The following is an 18,408-nucleotide window of genomic DNA, read 5'->3' as shown; positions in this document are numbered from 1 at the left end:
TTCATATAATCACGAAATGCTGGTGATTTACTATGGCCAGAGTGGATATGTAGGTACTGAACTGAAATACAAAATATTACCAAGTTTTTGACAATAATGTACGAAAAAACAAAATGAACTATTCGCAATACTTAGTAAACATTTTATATATTTCAGCTGACCGTGATATTTGCGATTCTATGTAATATCATTTACTTCAAATATAAAAACATTATCAACAATAACGAAAATAAACTTGACATCAATTACATTACCAACAAAAAAATAACTCACAACTTACTTGGAGTCCAATTTAATATGATTTTTTTTTTTAGATTTACGTATTTCAATCGATTTGCTGATAGCTCAGCTATATTGTCCGCTACTGAAAGTTTTGGATTAATATGGCTTTATAACTAATACAAGACTATTACATTTAACTACTCATATCCACTTTCATGGTTCTGATAACAATTTCATTGACGTTCAAAACGCTTTTTTTTTCGGAAATCCAGAATAATGTAATGTAAATGACTGGTGGTGATCATTTACCACCAGAAGGTCTGTTTGCCCGTCGGCTTATTTATATCATATAAAGTTATACATCAATAAAAAATATAATGAAATAGCCACTTATTGGTAGGGATTTTTTCAAGCCCATCAGGGTAGGTACAACCCACTCATCAGATATTCTACCGCCAAACAGCGCTACGCAGTATTGTCGAATAAATTTTTAAATAGTTACATCACTTGCATATATATATGTGTGTGTGTATATAAAACAACTTAAGCTTTACTTGTGTCTGTATCATACGAATATGAACATTAACTTGGATACGCTTGCGTAATAGCTGCAGTACGCTGACGTAATGACTCGTAAATTTTTTTCACAAGTTGAAACATCGTAAAATGTTTGAATTTCGCGCAATTGTAGCGTTTCTTTACAATCTTAAATAAACTGAGGCTCCTACATCTATAAATTAAAACCAAAGTATACTTTATTCCCGCTAGTCCTAAGGCCTTTACAAGCACTTTTAAATCGTCATTTTACTAAGTATATTAAGTGGAACTACCGCCGGTTCGGAATGTAGATTCTACCGAGAAGAACCGACAAGAAACTCAGTAGTTAGTCTTTTTCAACATTTAAAATATAAAGTTATGTTAGTTAAATACAACTGTATATGTAAATAATATCCTGCCTGGAGTATTTATCTAGATTTATTAAAAAAAGTAACTATGTTGACAACTATCCACTTACCAAAGCTCCTTTCTTAAATAAAAATTCATTCGATTTACAAGAATAAGATCCAGATCATTTAGCTTCACACAACTCATTCAAGTTTCCTTAAGACGATTCTTGTTTTAAAGGTTGCCGCGTTTCAACCAAGTTTCGATCTATAAATAACCATTAATAAAAGTCGGCAGATGTATTTATTAATGTTATGTACGTTAAGAAGCTTTACTGACGCGAAGAAAGCTACTGAGAACAACTGATTGTAATAATATTATTCAAGAAGGAAGTGTAAAGTAGTTGCCAAGCAATTTGGCAGACGCGGGAGGCAGATAGAGCGTTATTTACAGAGGGCGCAGGACGTGGGTATATCGTAATTTCTCCTTAAATACCTTGTTATAGCTCTCAACTACTCGCCTCGTTTCTTTTTAACGCGTGAACTAGTTTCGTTTTTCTTTATACGTTTTTTCACAACGCATAAAAATTTATTCATAATTCATTGACACTACATTCTAGAATAATTATAGTTTAGAACTATCAATATCCATTCAAGAGCGGTTAGCTCTCTGTCATATGCAGGTCCTCTAGAGGTTAAGTAACCCCTCTATTGTCTTTTAATGGTATAAGTCCAAGTATGTTAAGATAGGATTTACTAATGAAATGTTATAAATTAAGACCATACGTCGTAACAGCTTGTAGCTAGACAAAGGCCTATGTGGCCTACACCGCATAAAATTTCGAACAAAAGATGTAATTTCTTCATCGCCGAACACGAGGTGAAATTTTAACCAAAAATTTCACTCAGACAGTGTATGATTTATTCATCGGATTAGAAGTCAATAGTATTGATTGGATTAAATTTAGTAAAATGAAGATGTCCTCAAGACAGATTTCCGTCACAACGGATAATTTCAATGGAGACTGGCCAACCTTCCAGCACATATTATACAAGTGTGTGCGCAAGCAACGGTGCACTCTCTATTCCTCATTATTGGCTCTCATAATCCGACGGGACGGTAAAGCCGACACGACCGCTAAGAGTTCAGGCGAAGAACCAACGGCTTTACGTTCCGAGACATGAGAGTGTACCAGCTTACAGACTCCGAGTTGCCCCTTAGAATTCATACAGATGTTAGATCATTTTATTTATTCCCTTTTCTGTATCTCTCACAACCTTTATGCTAAATTTCATCATCGAGTAATTAAGATGCGAACAGATAAACAAACACACTTTTGTGTTTAAATGTTAGTTTCGATTAGATTTAATCTTGTTCTCTCGGTTGTCCTCCTGGCAGCTGATCGCGTGTAGTCGAATTATGGTGGCGATTTTAACATCAAGCTGCCTTTTAAGTGAGATAGCTCTATTCCTAAAAATAAAGTGTCACTATTTAAAAATAATCCCATAAAAATACAAATAAAAGGTACAAGTTATCAATACCATAATGGAAAGTCGTAATTTGTCGTCAACAATGGGCAGGCTGACTACATATATTTTATACAATTTGACATCCGATTTCTACTTCAATTGAAGAACCGTATTGTTAGTAGAACCAATAAAAATGATATTATTGACGTAAAGGCTAAGACGCTTCAAGCGTTTCTAGCCGTGTTTTTTTTCTATGTCATACGAACAGGAGGCTTACCTGATGGAAAATGAATGAACCCACCACCACCCATGGACTTTTGCAATAACGGAGGGCTTTCAGGTGCGTTACCGGCCTTGAAGCAATGAGTGACCACTTTTCTTGAAAGTTTTTATGTTATTGGCCAATTGTAAATGTGTCTTAGACTACCCTGATGTAGTATAGTCTATTCTGTGCTAGTAAAGGAGGCTAGTACTTTCGATTATCGTTGGCGCTGTGATTTCGAACTTTGCTTTTGCCTTAATTATTCAATGAACCATTCGTCAATTAAGCGTAGTGTAGGACGCCCTGGGGCACGGTATAGTGATGATATACAGAAGGTGGCTGTTAGGAAGTGGATGAGAAGAGCCGAAGATCGGGCTCAGTGGCGCACCTTGGGGGAGGCCTACATCCTTCTGTGGACTAATACAGGCTGATTATGATGATGATTCGTCGTCGTGCTGATCAAACGAAAAAATTAAAATCGGAAAATCTTCAAAAATACATGTTTCCTTTTCTACAAATTAAGTCGAAACTCGTTCTGTAATTTCATATCTTAGCACGCAGAATTGTAAAACAACGATTCTTCAAAATGCAATCACATATCAGCTCAAAATATGATTGAGATTTTTCGATATTTATATATTTCCCTAAGAGTAGTATAAATAGTAGTAGTATAGTATAATAGTAGTAGTAAAAGTAGTATAAATTGAAAGACTAATTATTATATACTGAGGTGATCGAAAATAAAAAGAACAAAGAAGAGATCGTGATGAATGGATATTTGTAAAGACTGATGACCGCAATAGTATTATTAATTGAGACGATAAAGTTGACAACAAATACAAAATCTTATGAATCACAATAGCCCAATTCTACTACTTAGGTCCTATATAAGACTCATGGTTTTAAATATACGTTAGTTTTTTTTACATGCATACATATTTCATCAATATATTTATATCCCCTAATGCTGTATTATATCGGATTATGAGAGTGAATCAAAGAGAGTGGAAGCACTTGCGCAAAATGTCATCTTGCTAGCGCAAGTGTATGTTATAAATGGCTTTGACCGAAATTATCATGACTGGAGTAAATTAAATCAATCAAAATGTGGGCAACATTGCGCGGGCTCAATTGAGGTACAGGGTACAGGAGTTCCGTCTTGGGAATAAACTAGAGTATATCCCCAAAACAAACTAAAAGTTAAATTTATTTACAAACGCGTACAGCTTTTTTACACAAAACTACTCCAAACAGTTCCTCGTATTTAGTCGAATGTTTACGACAAAGCCTCCATTGTGAATAACAAGCGAAGTTTCATTCATTGTGATTAAAAAAAGTTCCACGAAACATCCCGAAGTCCTTCATTCTTTACCTCTCCAACTTCCACGAAGTAACAACGTTCGTCTTGTCTAAAAGTTTATCTGGGTCTACGTAAGGGATAATTGTATGCTGAAAGGAGATAAGCATATTTGCAATTATCGTTCAACGATTAAACGGATATTTGTTTTCGGTCGAAACTTCATTGACTTATTAGTGGCAGGACTTTGTGTGTGGTAGGTATCACGTACTCATCAGAAATTCTACCGGCAAACAGTAGTACTCAGTATTGTTGTGTTTCGGTTTGAAGGGTGAGTGGCCCATTGTAACTACAGACACAGGGGACATAACATCTTAGGTCCCAAGGTTGGTGGCGCATTGGCGATGTAAGGAATCGTTAATATTTCTTGCTGGGCCATTGTTTATGGGCGTTGGAGACCATTTACCATCAGGTGGCCCATTTAATCCGACTACCTATATCATAAATTAAAAATACTTGAGCTGTATTATTCGACTACTGCACCCTACTTATTAAGGGCGAGCTATATCATTGCGCTCATCTCTGAGCGTGAAAGTGAATTATATTACGTTGCAATCAATTCAGGAATAATTGTATATGATATATATTTTGGTGATTATTCCGCAAATATTTGTATATTTGAGAAAATAGTTCACAATATATTTTTCCGATCACAACCCGGTGTGTACCATGATATGAAAAAGATAAAAGATTAAAACAAAGATAATTTACTGACTTCAGAAAGAAATACTTAATGTTGCCAGTAAAATATTTATCTTTTTTCAGGTAAAAGAAGATAAATGTAATATAAAAAGTATAGTCTAATTTTTATTTTTTATTTTGACTTATTTTCTCGGAAAATGGATGCAGATTATTTTTTGAATATGGCTTAATAAATCTATGCTTTCCTATATGATCTCAAGGTATTTCAAGTTAGGAAATTATTACTAAAAGTGAAAATGGCCGTGATTTGTTATCAGTGTTTTGGCTAGCTTTGATTTAAAACAAATGGTTAGTTCTATAAGAATTAACTTCATACATATCTTGTGATATGTTGAAAAGTGCAGTCAGTTCACCATTAATATGGTGGTATGCTATTTTGTGTGTTTTCTTTAGATTATTAAAATAAATGTTGCACATCACTGAGAATCGTCTTCTGCGGTGACTTTTGAGTTACATCATAGCTCTACCATATTAGTAGTATTAATACTTAGTAGTCTAATAATTCAAAAATAAACAAGCAATAAACTTGTTAATTTATATATTAATTAAAATCCGACATAATATTATATTATATATTATACACATTATGATACATTGAAATAGGTAATTGATATGACCATCAATTAAATTTGCAAGTCCAACTCGGAAGACGATCACTTCAACTGAACTATATTAAGGACTTCTACCCTCAGGGTATTTCTTAACCGCTCAAACATACCAGGGGCGATAAACGTTTGGTTACTTTGTGAACGAAATTTCTATATCGCTACGACAATCGCGACAAAAATGCGACTGTCGTATAAATTAATTATTAATATCGGCTATAAAATTAAATATTGTAAAATAAATTTAGTACGAATTTCATTTACATATTTGGACATACTTGTATTATATTTTTTTCTTTTATATCTTATAAGAAAATGGATCAATAGTGTAGGAGGGCTAACCTTACTAATAGATGACACTGCAGAGATTCGTCATATTATTAAAGCAATGTCATCTAAGGGACCAATAATGATGTCCTTCGAGCCAGTAACTAGGCCTCAGTTAACCTATAAACTGGAAAACGGTAATAGAATATATCAATGTTCGGCGGTACAAAACTTACGAACGCGACAGTCGCAATGGCGTGGTGCGCCTTTAATAAGCGTGCGATGTAAGCTAATGTCTCGTTATGTATTCATAACACAGCCATTGTGTCGAGTAGCGTACAATGTTGATTCTATTATCCCGCGGAAACGAAGCCGCGTCAGACGTTGTTTCGCCACGAGACTGGCTTGTTTTAGCGGACGTGATATGGAAGTGGTTATTGTTTAGTAACAGGGCTGTTGACATTAAGTCTTATATTGAGCGAATATTTTCGTTTCTTTAGTTTATATAAACAAATTGGGTTCCTTATGATAAGACATCACCTTCCTCTTTAATATTTAGGTAGATATTTGAAAATAAGAAGCAAATGTATATTAACGAATTTTATTGACTTATGATATAATTGTGCCTGTTATTATGCTGAATTTATATTTGACCTAAGAATGTCTAACTTTATGTGTCCGTTTCCTTTAATGGATGCTTAGAATACTAATATTTAAAGGATTTTTTAATTATTTTATCTTTGTAACATTTTGGGTTAGATGGCACATTGTGAACTTTAACATTTATCGTTTTATTTTTACATATTATTTTATGCGAGATATTTAGATATTGCTTATGAGTTAAGACAACGCAATAAAAATTTATAAATGAAATAAAGAACGTATATTTTATTAATCAATTCATAATTATTTGTCAATATGATGAATATGATTGTGATAAATTATTTATAAAATGCTTCGAAGCCCTGTCACATCCAGCCGGCCTGTATTTAGCCGTCCCTTATTATTTATCGCACCTGAAATTGTCACAGATATCAAAATTAAAGCTACCTTCTAAATTTCAGTGACAGTTTAATGACTTTATGAACATTGAAATAACTTATGAATATTTTATTTTTAATCTCGACGCCTTGAGTTCGTTTTGAGTCCGAAATTTCCTAAACAAACAGAGTCGCTGACAAATTAATTCGACTTGTGTTAATGTTTCTTGTCCTTAGGCTCGATTATAAGCATTTGCAGTAATGTAACTCCTATTCCTATGAAGATAAGGATTAGAATTCCAGATACATATATGTATGAAGGATATTTGCTATCGGGTGTATTCTGCTTACCTTTTACGAGAGGTACTTTGTTAGAGGACAAGAGGATATTTGTAAACGTATGGTATATGATATATGTTCGTAATAATAATATTGTAATCCTTCCTACCTTGAAAGACGCAGGCAGTAAAGATAACCATACGCTAGGAGAGGGTACAAAGGTCCTGAATAGCTTAATAATAAATTTGAATTAAAGGCCATTGTTCCTTTAACGTATTACTTAAAGGAGTAGGGTTAGACATCAATGAAAAATTACATCAAATAAAGGTTTAAGTTTAGATCGATCGATCAATCGACAGATTACCAGTAAATGGTCACCTTTGACCACGACAACGAGTACTACTTACATCGTCAATGTTTGATACATTGACTATACTACGGAAACTAGTAGATGTTGTCTCATGCCTCTAAACCGGAACACAACAATACTGAGTGGGTGGTACCTACCCAGACGGGCTTGCACGAAGCCCTACCACCGAGTAAATATATTGGAATAAATATATTGGAATTCCTTAGCAGTGTGCATATAAATGTAATATATGTGTAAGTTTTCGGCGCACCTGTTGTCTAATCCTAATAACGCATACCCCTTGTAACGTCCTCATCGACCATTATTTTTTTAAACATTGCTAAAAATTCATTAATTGGCAATTTGACAAAGGAAGAATAACAAATATAAATATAACAATAGCCTTTTCAAACATTAAAGGAGACAACAGACGACAATAAAATTAAAAATACAAAAACATTTGATAGCTTTGCTAAATATGTACTAAACAATTATAATTTTTCTCAAGTATTTTACGCGTTACGAATTTTTTTTCGCTCAATTTAAGAAGCTCCTCGCTTTTCAATGTTATTGTTTTAGACTTAATTTTAATTATTTGGTGAATGAACCCGAAGAGGAGTCTTATTAATTATTTTCATGCCATTAAAAGGAATTTTATAGAATATTTATCAAGGTTAAGAGAGTATTATATTTTGGAACAATGGTCCGTAATATTTGTACCTTTAAATCAATAAATGTTCCCTGAATACGTGTAACTCATCACTAGTTGAAAGTCGTTTTCATGGGATGTTGATGATGATATCGTCCTGAACGATTTCGGCTATGCGGCCACCCAGCAGGAGACATCCATCTGCTTAGAACATCATATCATAGTATATAGGTATGTGAGCGCGCGAAACAAATACCACAAATCTAATATTTAAATAGTATCCGTCACATTAATTGAGTAATTGAATCTGTTAGTTTGTCATACAGCTTTAATCGAAAACAGTTTTCAATCCTATTTTAATAGCCTTCGGATGAGGTCTCTGTTAAGATATACACAGTTTATTATATATTACAAGCCAGTAAAATTGTCTATTAAAAAAATCTGAAATTAATTTTACTAATAAAATGTTTAAAATAAAAATCCTTAAGTACATTTATATATTTTAATTAAAAATTAAGTTTAAGCTAGAGGTCAGTATAAAATATTATTATGGATTCCGGGTCTAACAGGTCTGTGAGATTTATTTGACTCACTTATATTTGTTTATTTTGTAGTAATCCTTAAACGCTGATTTATATGCCGTAAAAAAGCAATATTTTGAACGTATATTTCATGTGACAAAATAATTTATTCATAGATTTGTAATATTGAAAACATCCGGCACAAAATTTCGTGACAGCACCCTGTATCCCAGCGGAGATTGATTGAAAGCGCAGTGACATCGGCACTTCAATAAACCTAAGCCGATTCGACAATATCGAATTTACTAAAACGAACCACCGCCATTGACGACAGTTTTAACGTTATTGATATTTCTAAATTTATTTTTATTATTTCTATGAATAAAAATGCTTGAAACCCAGTGTGTAGAGTACTACATAATATGTTTAACCTTCTAATTCAACGGAATGCTTACGTCGGTAAGTCCGAAAATGGTAAACGGTAAATCCTTAAAAAGAGCTTTAATGCTCAGTAAGCAATTTCTCGAAATTAATCGCATTTCCATTATAATAAGTTTCAATTTATAATTTTATTAGTACTGGGATAAGAATTTCTCCGTCCAGCTTCCGTTTTACCTAATCCGTAGTCATTAAATTTTACTAATTAAAATGGAAATCGATAGACAAGAGTTGTTTAAGTTAATCGTTTTGCCATTTAGTATTTTATATTCACATAACGTTGCTGCTACATCCTGGGTCAAAGCGAGATGTTATATATTCTAAAACCTGTCTCCATAAAGAGGCTAACTCCACCTTGGACTCTTGAGTTTTATATAAAATTTCATACAAAGTATTATTATTAATAAACTTGTGTCTGAAATCGAATCTTTGCCAACCAAAGTCTCGGACCCGACCCGACTAAACTAAGTCCAATCTCAAAATATGAATCACATTATGAAAACACTCCCTAACTGCCACAGTTAGTATCGGAATATTTGTCGTTGATATTTCAAACGTCGGACAGTTCCGTCAATTAGAAGGTAAAGCTAAATTGGCGTACTCTGCAAGGCGATACAATATCTCATTAATCGCCAAGCCACAAATTCGGCTCCGCGTGGAGAAGATCTCTCTTCTGGGCGGGAGATGCTAAGTGGTCATAACTGCCCGATGGTATTGGCGCTTTAAAAAACATTAACCATGCTTTACAACGCCAATGCGCCGGAAAGCAGAAATAATAAGTATTGCTGATTGGCGGTAAAATATCGCTTGAGTGATATCCAGACGAGCTTGCGCAAATGTAGGCCCATATATGCCATAGGCTTTCTCTCCTCTCGAGCTTTCATCCTATTAAGGAAAAAATTAAGAGCTTATAACACTTCGCTGATCCAATGTAGATTGATGATTGAATTATGCACACATGCGCTCAACTCAAGTATCTTTAAAATCTGTTATATTTTTCCGACTTTGATCTACGTTGGTCTAGAAGCTAGATCCCGCCCCAAGGACCTGGTTTCAAAGTTATCACGTATCAAAACGAACGTGAACGAATGTGAACGTAGGGAATGAGGGGTGCACTTTTGTTTTAACATTTACTTGTGCACTTTATTTTGTCTCATACAATATGCCAACGTCGGTTGGCTTATCTCCCTTGAAAATGTCCGCTGTGAACTAAAACAGTCAAGAAAGCATCGTTTAAATCACTGATCCATTTCAGATTTCTTATACAGCAATATGATGTTATCAATGAATGATGAATGAGAACATACGTAATCGTAATCCACAAAGCCTTTTAGATTTAGATAGATGAATGCGAAACAGCAGCAATTACTAATTTGAAAATGAAAATAAAAATAAAAGGTAAAAAAATAAAAAGAAATCTCTGGTAAGACGCTATAGGACTTTAAGGGACCGCGGCGCCATCTGTAATTTGTGAAACATCGGTAGAATTTTAATGAAGTTTATAGCTGCTTTTGAGCTGTATTATTCTGGATAATATCACTCGTGGAATGTTGAGCTGACTTACAGATTAATTTTATCGGTAATTTATTAAACCTAACATAACCTAACAAACATAGGAAAACATGCGCCAAAAACGCGTTAAACATACTTGCATATATTTACATTAAGTTGTTGCTATAATGTAAGGATTTTGATATCATCTAGCTATTTATAATCTAGAAAGTCTATAAGTCCTAATACCCTATTATTAGAAGCGCAATCAATTTTAATTTTCCATGTATTTTTTAAATTGTAACCATTGCTATTTATATTGGATATTCTGAATAAATAAATAAGCTATTTTATGCTCGTATCCTTCAAATTCTATAATTATTGAAATCTATGTCGCATATCCGTTTCTAACATTTAATGATAGTGTTCTTCGGTGAGATCGGTTTTTCCTTACAGAATAACTCTAGAGTATGGAATATTTTGAATATATATTATATTCACATCGGTGCTTTAGCAACACACATTTCTCATTAGGCACACCTGACTACTAATGAGGTTGTTGTTTATTAAACTAAGTACATATATAATTCTATATACACTATCTATACGAACAATTTTGAGTAGCCTCAAAGCAAAGATAATATGTGAATATTTATTATAAAGCAACTGTATAATAACACGCAACATCGTTTCTGATATTTACTTTAGCAACTTAAGCGTGAGTCAGAAGCGACGAAATTATCTCAGAGCAGCAGGTATTCAAACGAGAGATGTTTATCAAAACTGATTTTCCTGCGAATTCCCTCGAGTTGTTTCCTAAAAGGGTTGCTGGATCGGTATACATAACACGACCTTCTAGAAATTTCGCGAATACGATACGGTGAAAACATGCCTAAAAAATTGAACTTGTATGGTTCTTAATTTGAGGTATTCGTTTGAGTAATAATCATTACATATTATGAAAAAAGTCTTATACGGTTTAGATCTATAATTCATTAAGATGTTGTGTAAGTTGGCTGAAAAATGATGATGATTGCTGAAGTTATGGGAAAAATTATGCCGACCAATGGATATATTTGTTGTGTTTAGTAAATGTTTTAATGGAGGCACTTATTCTACCCGAGCGAATCCAGGTCTGATAGCTAGCGCTTCTCAAAAGGAATTTAAAAATATGCATCTATACTGATGTTGTTTTCAACGAATTATAATATACATACCTATGTCACAAATGGATTAATTAATTAGCTGCAAACATATAAACCTAGTATATGAACGCAAACAAAATCAAATGAAAATATACTTTAATCGAGTAAAATCATTTTTACTGAAGTACCTGTATTAAAAAAAAAAACCCTTTAATTCCATTTTTTATCATACAAGTGTGGACCAAGTGTGGACATAGTGGTCTCATCACACGTGGGGCAGGTAGTTACTTTCGAATTTATAATAACTTAACTACCCACCTCCTGTTATTCCCATAAATCACCCGACCGCGATATTTTACCGCTGTTGCAAAAAATATGTGGGAGTTGACAATTAATTATTATTTGAAATAATACTTATCATTAATTTATATTAATGCTATAATAAAATTACTCTCATATAAGTACGATGTTTAGAGTACTTTTGTATTGTGTTACATACTAAAATTAACTTTAAGCTGTCACGGATTTGGAACGTTGATTGTACCGAGAAGGATCGGCAAATAATTTAGTAGAAAATCTTTTCTACGAACATCTACTAAGGTTATTATGTGTTATAGCATTTTTATATCACAAATATTTTATTATAAAGTATTTCTGTCGCAAACCACTTGACTCTAACACTGTAATGCCATAATGTTGTCTTAGATTTTCGCGATTATTACACATTGAAATAAAACTAGTTTTTTTTAACGGATTTAATCGCGTATATTAATTATTTTATTTTAACATCCCGACGTTTCGAGCACTTTGCAGTGTTCGTGGTCACGGGCAGACTCTGCCCGTGACCACGAACACGCGATTAAATCCGTTAAAAAAACTAGTTTTATTTCACTGTAATGCCATCTTGCGCCCACTCCTTTGTTGGTGCGTGGCGAGCATATAATATACTATTTTTACAATAAACATAAAAGTAAAGTAAAACATGTAATTGTATGTAAAACATCGAATTTAATGGTTATTAAAAGAACCAATCAATAAAACGAAACCCATCAATTATTTTTATTTTCCTTTATATTTATTTGTTCTCATATTTACTGTACAGGCTATTTTAGTTTTGGTTTACTTGTAGCTTAGTCATACAGTTGGTACTGTAGTAGCTTAGATGATAAAGATATTATAATTACATTACCATATTGAATGAACAAACAAATATTCCCTCCCTCTCTTAAAAATTCGAGAAATTCTACTAAGAAATAGTCGCTAACAAATTCTCCTACGGCCCTAATAGAACAGCCACAATAGGCCAACAACGGCCGGGGAGATCGGCTTACGATTCGAAAAGTTAAATCGTAATCCCTCGGTCCATTGTAGTCACTAAACAAAATTTCTTCGCAGACTAGAAGAGGAATTTAAATTTAAAACAAAAAATTTAATATACAAATGCCTTGGAAATAAAATGATCAAAAGTATAGAAGGTTTCAATTTGATCTTTGTCTTATTGTTGATTTTTCCTTTCTCTTGAATAGCACAATCGCCGCGGTTTTGTCTGCAATAAGTTGAAAAATATGTAAACTTTTCAGCACAATGGTTGTCTATCTCCTAAAAAAATTTGCCGTATCGCGGGACACTCGGTTGGAACGAAGTTGCTTTCAGTATATACTATCAATTAATTGTTATTAAAAATCCCACGTGAATAAAAACAATAACAATAAAAAAGTTTAAATAATGTGATAAAAAACCGTATATACCAAAGGGAAAGAGAGGGAAAGATCGTTTGGGGGGGCGTAACGTTTTTTTTCTTACGTGACCATTTTTTACTCTACTGTATACCGCGTAAAATAATTTCTTTCTAAAAAGTAAAGTAACAGCTTGTTAATGTCCCGCGGCGGGCCTGAGGCCTCTTCCCCTTTTGAGGAGAAGATAAAGGAGGAGGAAGCTTAACCTACAACTCTCATGTTGTTATCGTAGTAAGCTTGAGATGATAATTAGAATGGGTCCTTTGGATGAATTCGAAGATTGAAAGGGAGCAAAAAAACTCATCGTAAAATCACATTTCTCAAACCCGTTCCGGACAAGCACTAAATCTTCTGTATTTAATATATAAAGCTGCGCGATGATGACAATAAAATTAGTCACTCGAGTTATTCTTATATGAAATAATAACATTTTGAATTCAAATCGCGTCAACGCAAGTAGCGTATTGTGTTCAATAAACACAAAGGACGAATAAATGTTAACGCGCTCTAAAGTAAAAGTAGTCCCCGTTAACATAATCCTGCTACAATCCGAAATACATAAAATTTTGAGCAAATGTTTGAATTGTAGTTTTATAAACCGCAACCAACACAATGCCCTTGGATATTCGCCAAGCCGACCTACTTTTAAATCAATTTCAAAGAACCCATTAGCTTAAATTTAGAACGAGTTTTCCTATGCCGTTTCCAACTCACGTTCCCCTTCTTATTGAAAACTGGATGACTATTTCTGTCTTTTATAAAGGCGTCGTCGCGGGCACCTGTATTAGGGTGGGATGTCAGGACGCCGATTGGTTCCGTAATAATTTTGGGTAAGTTCTCGCCACGTTTTGTCGCTTTCATTTGGCATTCGGGTCTCGACGCACATAATTCGCGGTGATCACGTGAAGAGACGGAGGTTCGTCGTTATCTTTTCTCTTTCCCTTTCAAATATTCAGTAATCATGGGCGCTTTTTACGACGATTCGGTAAATATATAATGCGAAAATATCTTTATGCTATAATATAGCCTCTAAAATTGTTTTATATTAAATAGGTACATACGGATGTACTAAAAAAAGGACATTGAAAACACTATACAGCCATGATATACTGATTATAGAAAAAACTCGCCGTACAAAAGTATGTCCTGATCCATTGTACCAGGACGCCGGCACTATAACCTCTCTTAATCACGTTGTCTTTGAGCTCAGTAAGCGCTAACTCGTGGGTTTCAGACAAATTCATACTCATTGGATAAAATGGATGAGTATTTGTGGTGCTTGAGTATTTGAGCAGATTCAGCGATTGCACGTGCTTTAGATATGACAAAACATATGACAAGTACAAGAACTTTTTCTGCTAATAGTTGCCCAAGTTTGAACCTGCTATCAACGGCTAAGAATTAGTAGCTAGCAAGCAATTGAACTCGCAAATTTCGTTTAAAATTCGTAAGTTCTAGCCATTAGACTACCTCCACCCATACAACAAAATATCGGAGATATATAATATTATATTTTGAACTTGTCTACTATGATTGTTAATTAATCGCTTGTAATCTATTTAATTAGAATTGATATTGGGAAATAATTAGAAATATCAAAGTAGATAGAGTTACTGTTACTATAATTGAATTCTAGTTTTAATTAACTGTTAATTTTGAATTAGATATTATAACCTTTAATAGCCGTATTTATTCGATCAAAATTAATTTAGTTTCTAATTAATTTAACGCCTAATTTAGTTACTATAAATAGTATTACTAACAGATCAATTAATTATAATGCACAATAAATATTAATAACAAGAGAAATATATAATTTAAAATAAAATTTATTCAATTAACGTAGCGTATTTATTTGTTAATTCAGAGACAAAGATAAAACTACTATTAACTAGAAAAACACGGCGTCGTTTCGTCCCCAATGTACAGGATTATAATGGCGATTAGTTGAACGGTATAATAAAGTTGACGTTCAAATTTTAAGTAGCCAAATTGTATCAAAGTCAAACATATTTATATGTGGGATGGGGCTGTAATAGTACTATAGTCACAGGTCACAGACACGAACATAAAAACGTTCATATACACTCGCACACATTTACATGCATACAGGATTTTTATTATATAATTCTACATATCAACCATAGACTCCAAGCTTCAGTGGGCCTCTCGTATTGATTGATGGGCGAGTTTTGGTAGCCTTCACAGTAAAAAACATGACTATGGATTTAAATAGGGCTTACCTTGTTAAGTTATTTTACACAGCATAATGTCGTATGGCATTCTACAAGTAAATGATATATTTTAAAGTGAATACTTTTTAACTAATATAATTGTCCTATTTTCAATCTACTCCTTTGTTAAACCATATTATTTATATTATTTAATTATAATACAACAAGTTATATTAAATCAAATTGTACATTAAATTTATGTAACGCTGTAATTACAAATAAATCAGAATTTATAAAGGATATTACAAAACTTTTGACAAATGCCTGAAGTGACTTTTTAGATTATTGTACACCTCGGCATTACGATCGAGATGATACGAGACGATCACCTTGGGTATTCTCAAATAAAAATATTATTTTATTATTGTTCGAGAATTTTAATTAATTATTATACTGGAAAATATAAAAATAATATATTTTGGCGAGTTCACTCAGGTCTGGGTGTTCTTGTATCGGTAGTAGAATTTTGTATATCAAGAGGCATTACATATACCTTTATTGATTTAAGATTTCGACTTGACATTGACTTTGAGTGATTAAGGCCGTGCAAGTGTTTTTATATAAATAGCCAGAGTTTTTGTTACCGTGTCCTTCATTGGGATCTAACTTACGTAGACACGCTGGCTGTATCTCTATAGACAGTTCAAACTTGCATTTAAGTTAAACAAAATACATTCTCGTGCTAAGCTTTACCATAACCTATCAAATATAAAAAAACTTGAAAAACGGTTGATACGCGAATAAAACACACAACGAGAATCAATATATTGTATTTCCCCTTTTCATATGCGTTTCAATTATGTTTATCAAAGAATAGCCTTTGGAGCCGTAATGACTCTGAAAACAAATATTTCATACCCAAACATGATCAATACAATTTCTCAATTTCACGATCAGCTCATAACTTTGTAATATCGAAAAATATCTCAAGCATATCTCTGTACTACATGACTATATATTCCCGGCGACAAATTTCAAACCTAAAAAGGCAGTGCAGTGTGAAATTGATATTTTGAAATATACTGCGAATATTATAGAGTTACCGCTCGATACGATACGCCTTATTTAGCAGAGGAACACTCGACTAAGATACCTCAAGCCCGACCCTCGTGAAGAGCTCTCGTATACAGTAAATCGAAAGTCGTTACGCAAACCGAAAAACATTTTTTTCCATCACGTATAGGAAGTCGCTTTGAAGATTTCACGCAGTTTTACCGCGCCGTCAGCTGTCGACGATCTTAATACATTTCGCTATTTTGTGTTCGGGAACGTTGAATTTCATACCTTATTTATTTGTAGCAATGTAATTACCATTTTGGTTTTTGAGCTGACTTAACCCGAGCAAGTACCACTGCGGTTCCATGATAATTACTTTTCTGTCCATAATAATATTAGACTTGTTGATATATTGACTAGCTACAAGGTCTACCGAGGTATCCCGCGGGTTCAAATCCCAGGTCAGGTCAATAAAAATTTATTGGAGTTTTTTATCAAATAAAACTCAGTCGCAGCCCGAAATCAGGAATTTGGGAATGTGTACACTCCTGTGCCTCGGAGAGTATATAAAGTGTTTGGTTATCGGTTATATCGGATTAGCCGTTTCATCAGCTTATGAGCGTTAGGGTCCTGTGTTTGCGCACATACTTGTATACTATAATGTGTTCGCACAGTTGGCTCGTCCCACTTAAGAAGCCTACGTGGCTGATATCGGTTAGGAAAACATATATAATTCATTACATTCACTACATTATTGTTACATAGAAAAAAGGGCAAGAAATTAGCGTTCATTAGGTTAACTACTTGTTGATTTTTTTGTGGTTAAATCTACACTTCTGAACCGATTGTAGTTTTATATTTTAAGCCTTGCAGAGACGATGATGATTTACACAAGAGTATTACAACTAAGTATATTTTGATTTGATTTTATTGTGTCTGGCAATGACTGACCCAAAATGTATTTACATTTGTATCTACCTACCTTTATTGAAGAATATGATCCAACCCTTTTTTTCATGAGAGGAGATTACGGACTGTTATTGTTTTACGATTTTCGGATTTTTAATTTGCGATGAATGTTCCTGGGTTTTGTGTTTACTGTTCAATGAATGGTATCATTGAATGCAGATTCCTTTGAAAAGCCCGCAGATTTCGAATGTATAGTTTTGTTAAATGTATCTGTATCTATCTATCTGCGCTCGTCTCCGCCACTTGTCATTATTAATGCTCGATGATTACGCTCATTTTTGAATACTATCTCTATAGTAATAGTACTAAAAACAAATCAATAGTAAATGTCCAGGCTTTTTGTATTAATAATTAAAAATAAATAATTCTTGAAAGTATACTAAAATTATTGTGACGGTTTAGATAACTCATTCTTCGAGTCAGAACACAACACAGAGTATTGACGTTTGACAGAAGAATTATTTATTAGTATTTTTTATTACATCGCTTGTGTCTGTAGTTAAACTGACTCACTTACTCTTCAAATCGGCACTCAACACTATTAAGCATTGCTGCTTGGCCTCGGAATGTGTGACTAAAGACGGGCACTAAAACAAAGTAAAAATATATTTAATGTATAAATGTTGAATACAAACTGAATTATGTAAAGAGATTCTCTTCGCAACAATAAAATCGTTTAACATAACAAATTCGGAACAGAAATCGCAAACACTAGTTATGAATCAAGACCGTCCCCCGTCTCTATCGCCGTCTCCCTCTCCCTCTGCCATCCGGCGCGGCGTATCCACCTTTGTTATTAATAATGTCAATATTGGTTCCGCCGAGACGATGTAAGAGAAACTTGCATGAAGT

Source organism: Vanessa atalanta, chromosome 7 (genome assembly GCF_905147765.1).
Source record: "Vanessa atalanta chromosome 7, ilVanAtal1.2, whole genome shotgun sequence".
Lineage (NCBI taxonomy): Eukaryota > Metazoa > Arthropoda > Insecta > Lepidoptera > Nymphalidae > Vanessa > Vanessa atalanta.
Note: the sequence above shows the minus strand (reverse complement) of the source record.